Source organism: Pleuronectes platessa, chromosome 18 (assembly GCF_947347685.1).
Source record: "Pleuronectes platessa chromosome 18, fPlePla1.1, whole genome shotgun sequence".
Classification (NCBI taxonomy): domain Eukaryota; kingdom Metazoa; phylum Chordata; class Actinopteri; order Pleuronectiformes; family Pleuronectidae; genus Pleuronectes; species Pleuronectes platessa.
Window position 1 is genome coordinate 16717014 of NC_070643.1, and position 8728 is coordinate 16725741.

Below are 8728 nucleotides of genomic sequence, written 5' to 3' on the forward strand. Positions count from 1 at the left end.
TAAAAGGTGAACGTTTGTTAAATAATCAGGGAGGAGGAAGAAAACCTTTGAAATGCAAAAAATTACATGTTTGTGTTTCATTAACAAGCAGGTGAGTTAGCTAGACCAGGTGAGTCAGCTATTTTCTGTATCTTTCTGGAAGTAAACTACGGTTATTTTGTTTTCTTTCTTCTTTAAACCCTGACAGTTGAGACGTGTTTCTGTTTGAAGGGAAATTTCTGCAGTAACATACTGTAATATTCATGTGATGGACAGTAGACTGCAGTTGGGTCTATTCGACCACCAGGAGGCATCATTGTGCCGTGAATAGTTAGGATTTCCTATAGGAGACAAAGCTTCAGGAAACACTGACGTGTTTGATTTCACAACTTTAGTGTTTTATAAAATATTTTTTATCACCACCATGTAAACAACACAGAGACAAGTAGAGCTGCTCCTTAGTGAGATTCATGATGATCGACTCCAGATATTTACATTGGTCAATCAAATCAATCAATAATTTATCTAGTATTATATTCACAATTTGTCTCATAGGGAACAATATTTGTTACCTCTGTTATTTTCAGCTTTGACTCTTGCAATTTGTAGAACTGGCTGCATGTAAAGTTCATTATTCTGTTATTTAATACTGCAGCCACATCACTAAACCAGGGTCCCACAATGTTTCCGCGTATGAACTGCCCGAATGTTCTTCTGTGGAAGTGACTGTTTTGCATTGCACTTTACAGATGATGGAAGTGAATCAGTTTGCAGCTGAATGATAAAAACAGAAGGAAACTAGCACAAAGTCGAAGAAACACAGATACAAGTAAAAGTTCAGTTAAAGAAAAGTCCTGCAAACTACAAAAGTATGCGCATCCAAAGTAAAAGTAATCATAACTCAGAATAACCCATTTCAGAACAATATTTGGACCCCAAAGCATATTATATTACTGAAATTTTACTACTGATGCATAAATGAATGTTTATTTCTTCAAAGTTGCGGCTGATGAAGGTGAAGCTCTGACTTTATAAACTGCTGAGTCTCTTGTGAAACAAATCCTAAACTTATTTTTACCTGTTGATATGATAATTAATTTGTTTCAGATTAATATGAAGATATTATCAACAAACTGACAGTATAAAGTAGCTGTAGGGAATTGAGATACTTAGGTATTGAGTAAACATACTGAGTTGCATTTAAAGCATTAGATGTAAAAACTTATAATCAACATTTAACATGCAAACTTGTAATCAGCATTTTCAACATTATATTCTTTAATGTGCGTGTCGCTATGCAGAAAGCATGAATCTGCGTGTTCTCTCTAAGCAACACGCCACTGAGCAAGGCATTTAGCCTGAAACAGATCCACATTAGTGCTGCTCACTGGCCAAAAATACTGGATTATAGTTGCACCCGCAGCTCCCCTGGTGTGCAATATGTCGTGCAACCCTCCTCCCTTCGGTTTCCTGCTCAATTAAAAAGACCGATTCACAATATCGGAGCCGATCAAAGGGCGAAGTTGAATTCATAAAGCATGGGCGGATGTTCAGAGAGGAGTCTGTGTTCAGGGAGCGGCTCTGCAGTTCTCAGGCCTCCAGCGTAGCGGCACACAGCCCCGGCCTGAATGCAGAGGGTTGGCGTCCGTCCCCTTCGTCACAGAGCTGATAACACAGCTCCAGATGGGAGTGCATTGTGGCCTGTGACCCTGAGGTGACGGGGTCAGAGCAGAGTGAACAGGGGCCAGTCCTAAAGCACTCCTTGTGGAGTTCCTCTTTCTTCCAAAGGCGCGTGGCTCGCTAATTGAGGGTCCACCTCTCAAAACCCAGTGCGGGGTCCTTGACATTTGAAAATGACCATTGGTGTGAACCCAATGGGAGAGGAGAGACCAGTAGGGAGTGAAAGGGAAGGAGTTGTCATTATTTGTGAGGAGCTGTTTGAGCCAGTGTCTTTCTTTATTCTACTATTTCATTAGTTATTTATTAGGATGTGTTTTAGTCTGTAAAATGTCAGCTGGGTCAGGAACTGGAACTAATGATTAAACATTTGTTGTTGATTTCTCTGTCTTCCGTTTGTTTAAGTCTCTAAAATATTAAAGCAGGTTTTTTATTGAGTCCTAAAATGCGATAAAGTAGATTTAACATTTAGGCCTAAAAGGTCTTGTACTATGTCCTTGCATACTAAGATAGATGTTAAAATATTAGGATTTAACGATACTTCTGTTGTGCATTAAAATTATTTGTGTTTCTAAGATAAATGTTTTGGCAGCAGTCATAGTTTGTAATGTCTCTCTGTGTTGTAGTTCTTTCTTCATGATACAGATATTAGCACACTGTAATAAAACTACAAATGTGGAACTGATAACTGCACTCGACTCGGCTGTGGGAGAGACGATGATTACCTACTATCTCTACCTGTAGTTAAGAGTTTTGTTTGATAAGGATCTAAATGAAGAAGAGACTGTCAAACTTGGGAGCCAGTACTTGGTTCCATATTACATTGCTACAAGGAAAGGTTAATATTAAAAAAGAAACTTGAAATTAACATCCCACATGAGATTCAGGTGCAGATGAAACAAGTCTACAAATTCTGGTAAATGAGCACATTAATCCAGACCGCGTGTTGCATTGTTTTCCAGGAAACATATTGGTAATAATTGTACAATTAAAGAGACTTCACAAGATTTTGTTCGTCCGCACAATGAAGAGACAGAATGGTGAGAAGTTGAAAAGGCGTGCCAGGTCTGCTGGGAACCTCAGCAGTGAGCTTTACCCACAACCCTTCACCCCACCGTCCCCGCTCACTGGGACACAAACAACCTTTGTGGCTTCTCTCCCTCTGCGGAATTCCAATGTGGACAAATGGGGTCTGAGCGGCAGCATCTTCCCCTGGTACTACGACCACAATATTCAGACAAATGCTCAATTAAAGTGTGTGTGTGTGTGTGTGTGTGTCCTCAGTCACAAATAAGTCAAGTGGAATACGTCCTCCCCCATTGATAATATTCAAGTCTATAGAATATACATTTTTCTTAAATCATTAATGAGTTTCAAAATAGATTTCATTCCCCTCACTCAGATGTGTACTTAATATAATAAAAAAATCTATTATTGGAGTTTTGTCATTGTCTTTTGCATTTTTAAGAGATTTAACAAGACAAAATAAGACATTTTCTACTAAAATGACCTATTGTCCTTTACATGTTTTTGAATGGAACAGACAGATTATAACAGATTTTGGAATAAACTGTTCTATTATCAGTAAAGTAATAAATGTGTCGTTTCCTACAAAGATTATAAGAGTACAGAAGTTGTTATGGGAATGTTTGCCTTTACTGTAGAACTCTGATGATTATACAGTAATCAGTGATCAGACAGTTTGAGGTTTTTCACAAGAAAAACCCTCAACTGCTCAAAATGTCAGATTCAGGGTGAAATTCTTTCAACACATTGCAGATTGTTTCCTTTGAGTCTCTTTAACGTCTGTTAATCGACACACAAAATGATAAATCACTGTATTAAATGATATTAAATGTGTATGTAGTAGTACCTCAAACATACTGGTTCAGTACTACAGTTATTTCCTTGTTATTGACCAACACTGTAAATCCCTTTTCAGATACAGTAATTATAATGGTTTCATACACACACTGTCAGCAGTGCTTGGCGAGAACTATCTCCTCCCACAAGTGAGAGTTGGTGGAAGCAGCTGGATGCAGCTCAGCTTCCCAGCAGGATGAGAAGTGCGAGCTGCCTGCAGTCAGCGACTCTGCTCTCAGATCAGCTCCACTGATATAATGGCTTCTCTAATCCGAGCCAATTAGACCCACAGGGTACAGGGAGTGGCTGTTTTCACACTGCACCAATTTGCACTGGGGGTGGGAGGACTGATTGACAGGCAGCCGTGTGAAAACACAGAGACAAATAGGTTATGAATTGAACCCATGGAGAGGCAATATGGAGGGTGAAGCCGGCATGGGAAAAGATTTGTAGCAGTATTTCCCCCGATGGGCTTTCTTACCCTGAGAGGAATCATCCATCATCAGGCTTCATTCAAACCCATGAACACATGTTTGAACCATTTTGATCACATTGACGATCGAGATGAACAAACATCATCTTTCATGTCATGACCTCTCAGGTTTATTTTGTTATTGCTTAGGATGATATGATAGAAACTGGAAACGTTTTTTATAATGATGGGAAAACAACATTAAAGCTGCAGTGAAGGACTTTAACATATAAAAGAACAGCCATTACATTGAAGCCTCTGCTAAACAAGGTCACCTCCTTCTGATGAAGTTTATTAATGCCAGATAAATCTCTGTATTTCACAGTTCACTGTTATGTGGTGACTGTGACGATATTCCCATGCAGCACTCTACTAGTGATGCGTTTTTAAATATTGGGCTGTGTAGCTGTTATAATTTATTCTATGGAAATAATGAAATATTGTCTTGGAACTGTGGGAATTCTCTTTGACAGTGTTTGACCTGCCGTCCGTTGGTTAGTTAGTTTGTCACAAGAATAGATGGAACAAGAAGGAATCCATATGATTTTGGCGTGAACCCGGAAAAAGGGGTGGATCAAGGAATTTGTGAGATAGGGCATTTTGGAGATTTTCTCAAATTTCCCAGGGAATAAATCAATAACAATTAAATAACCCTGTATCAAAACATCAGACGTATGGGGCGGGACTGATTACTAATGAGTGTTTGTGCAATCTGGTGCAGATAAGAAGAGAAATATTTCCCCTAAATTACAAACCAAACTCAACAAGGAATCATAATTTAGATTTCTGTTTACACGGCATCATAACCAGACACACTATTTACAATTTTAATAAAATCAGCTGGTTCGAGAAACACACATGGTCTCACATCTCACTGCTGTTGTCAGACCCTCACTCCCTGCAGTGCTGCTAAACTCCAGCTGGGGGCACTCTGAGCTGAGGTTGTGTTACCGTACGCCTGGGGATGATTGTTGAGTGTTTGTGTGTCATACATGTTTCTATAAGAGCCGTCTTGTTCTCACAGCTGCTCCTCTGCGTTAGGCCTTGATTAGCATTCTAAGGTGTGTGTGTGTGTGTGGGTTGTTAATTTATGGTGATAAATTATCCCCTTAGTTATAATTAGCAGGGGGGAAATGTATTATAATAAGATCAGGTGTTTGTGTGATATTTATGTGGATGTTTTGTTTTTAGTATCAGCAAGACCTGATGGGAAATGAGAGGAGGAGATGAATGAATGAGAAACTCAAACACAGGGATTCCTTGTGACATGTAAAATCTAAATACGTAAAGTAACCAACTCAATCCTTCAGAAACGGCGGAGAGAATTGTAGTGGGGATGAAGTACAAGTATTACAGTACTGTATTTAGGTACTAGACTCATGTGCATGTATTTAGTTACTTTACACCAGGGATATTCAAGTTCAAAAGCACTTATTCTGGTATCATTATCATTGCAGACAGCATTTGGTCCATAAAAAAGTGGGAAGCTATGATTACAAGGCCTTGATGAGCAAAAGGTCACATTCATCCCTTTTCTGACAGGTTCATACCCACAAATACAGTAATTCAGTTTCCATCAGGCCCTTGAGACTCGGACTGAGCTTATCATTCAGAAGGATGTGGAGTTCAAGTCAGTGAGGGAAAAGGAGGCAGTTAGGTGGGTCCGTTAAAAGCCAGATTCTAATGCCACTGTTCTTTCATATACAATGATCTTAATTAAGTATAAATATTCACACAAAGCATTAGATGATGACTTGATAAACAAATGTTAACCATGGATAAAATGTATGATGTAGAGAAACATATTGATCATTACACCCCAGTGTATATTACATGGGCAGCTGTGGCTCAGGAGGTGGAGCTGCACCTTGGGAAACAAACTGAACCCCCGAACTGGGCCGGCAGTCTGTGGATTATACGTGAAGGAAAGAGCGAAGCATATAGAAGCTCTGCATGAATTTATGAATTAACACTCAGCTTCCAGGGTCCTGAATCATTTGGTCTTAGTAAAACCACCGTAATAGTAGATTATCGATTAATTTTATTACTTATCTTTGCTTATAGTTATTTAACATCTGTTTCTTCATCTTATCCGAGACCTTTTCTGCACACGGCCCAAAGTGTTATGATATCGATAAAGCAACCTGTGATGTCATTTTTTCCTAAACGTTCTATTTTACATGTAAACACAGATATACAGGAACTAGGAGGCACTTGAAAAAAACAATTTTACTGGTTTTTAAACATTCTCTGTGCACAAGAAGCCCAAGTGAAGCGGCAACATTTTGTTTTTCAAAAATATGTGCATTAATGTGGACCAGTTGGTTCTGCTTGTCACTCATGTTTGCTCTTGTCCTTTATGTTGGAGGAACATCTCCAGTTTTGAATATTAGGCAGCCAGAAGTCCTTCATGTCCACCGGTTAAGTAGCTGTGTCCATCAAACGTGAGATGGTGACGGTTTTAAACAAACAGGGTCCTGACAACGTTATAAGCACGTCTCTGTGTTTTTTTCTGTGTGCGCTGCTCTGAAGCATTAACATGTGAAAGCCCCCAGTTCCTGTGAACTTATTTGACCCCTGACCTCCTCTCTATGTGTCACAGACGACAAACAGCTGCAGCTGGGATGGAGGGGTCCCCCGGTCGGTTCTCACCCACAGACTCCAGTTCAGATCGACTGGGACGTGTCTGCTCAGACACAACAATGACTGAGTAAGAATAAGTGATTATTATAAGTGGTTCTGACTTGTTTTCACCATTAATGACTTATTGAGAGACGCGTTCTTTGTCCTTTTTCATGCACGTGCATTGTTGATATTTGTTGGTGGCCAGGCCGCTGGGAGAGTCGGGAGCACACAGAGTGGGAGAGTCGGGAGCACACACATAAATTAACAATTAAGATTAATCTCGAAAGATAAAAAGCTTTGTCACATGTGGGAGGACAGATATTTCAAACTAGAAATAACAGAATTTAGAATTTGATAAAAGCTCCTCATCTCATCATGTGATATTTGATAACCTGCAGAGGGTGCTGTGTTGAAGTCAGAGGGAAAATATGACAACAAATGAAGAGACTCGGTAATACATGTGAGGCAAGTGCATCATGTGATCTTGCTGAGAAACCCTGTGACTACCGAGAGTCCATCACTCAATGCAGACAATAATATTTCTCTGTTTAAAAAACGATGAATGGATTTAGTATAGATTAATTTAATCATCAAACGGTCAAATATTCCCCATCTTTATCCGACGTACAAAAACAGGTTAGGCACATGCACACAAACAATCAAACACATTATCTTTGCAGGTTTTCATTGATTAATCCTTGATATAAATCCTTTTCTTAAATTATCAATCCTTTTTTTTTACATTTTGTCAAATGCTTTTAAAGCACTTTCCACTGCAATTGATTTGATTGAAAATTGCGATATATATCAAGTTTTGATTGATTGAGCATATTTTAATGTAATATATTCCCTGACCTACATGTTGAAGTACAACATTGGGTGTTTGTACAATATGTTTTCTTATTGACTTTACTATCTTTTTCCAAGCTACTTCAAGTTCTCTACTCACCTGTGTAGGTCTACTGACTTTTTACTGTGTATTTTACTCAGCACTTCCACTTTCTAATGAGTGCAGGTAGAAGCCATTGGTGTGAACAAGTGTCACAACCTTATTGGTTCGTGAAGTGTATTCCAATTTAGTATTGTGCTACTATAACATTGTCAAAGTCGACAGGGTCAGGCACTAAGAAAAACACTGAAATCAAAACCTTGCACCTAAGTACTTCACCCACAATGCAACTCATCACGGGGTTGTCAACAAGATGCATTTAATGTAGCCCTGAACCTCAAGCCGAGATGAGCAGCTGAATACAAAGGCCCAGAGTTCTTTCATTGTCAAATCCAATAACACCTGTAAACAGACTTTATGTGTAAAATGTTTGGTACTGTTTAAACGATTTGCACAGGTTGTGAGCAGTTTAACCAAAGAGTGATGTTTCTCATTGTGTCGTATAGCGTTTCATTTAGAAAATAAGCAAGGGTTGTATAGTCTGACAAAATAAATATGTTTTCAATAAAGCAGTTGTGTGTATTTTCTTCCCTACATCGTTCATCATTCACTGGTCTATCGTGTGGTGCAACATGTTTTATGCAAAACTCATTGCACATAATGGTACTTTTCTTTGATTGTCTGCAGTTTGCTTCTAGTATGTCACACTATGAATGAGTATACTTACACGTATGTCCCTCAGTGCTGCATGTGCATATGCAGAGCTATTTGTTTGAAGCCATTTTCATAAATTGATCTCATCATGTTTACCCTTATTTTCACGAACACAAAAGTTTTTCACTCGGCTAAGAAAAATACCCTCAAACGTTTGCTTTTTTAAATTCAACACGCACAATCCGACTCAGACCTGCACAGCCGAGACTCAGACATGCAAACAACACAAGACTCACTTTCTCACAGCACCGTCCAGACACACACACACCCACAGTGTGACGCAGACAGTTTGAAGGGTCTCATCTCGCCTGCCTTTCTTTGGCTGTCTGCTCCGTCTGACCCAGCCTCTTTATACGTCTAATTAAGAAGTCAGACCCTCCAGCGTGCCATGACACACTCACGGCTGATTTCCACCCATGTTTTGTGCGTGTGTCTTCGTCTGGATAGATTGGTTTTATTTCACTATCTATAAGACATTGTTTTCCCATCGAGCGCCGACCGCCCCTCCG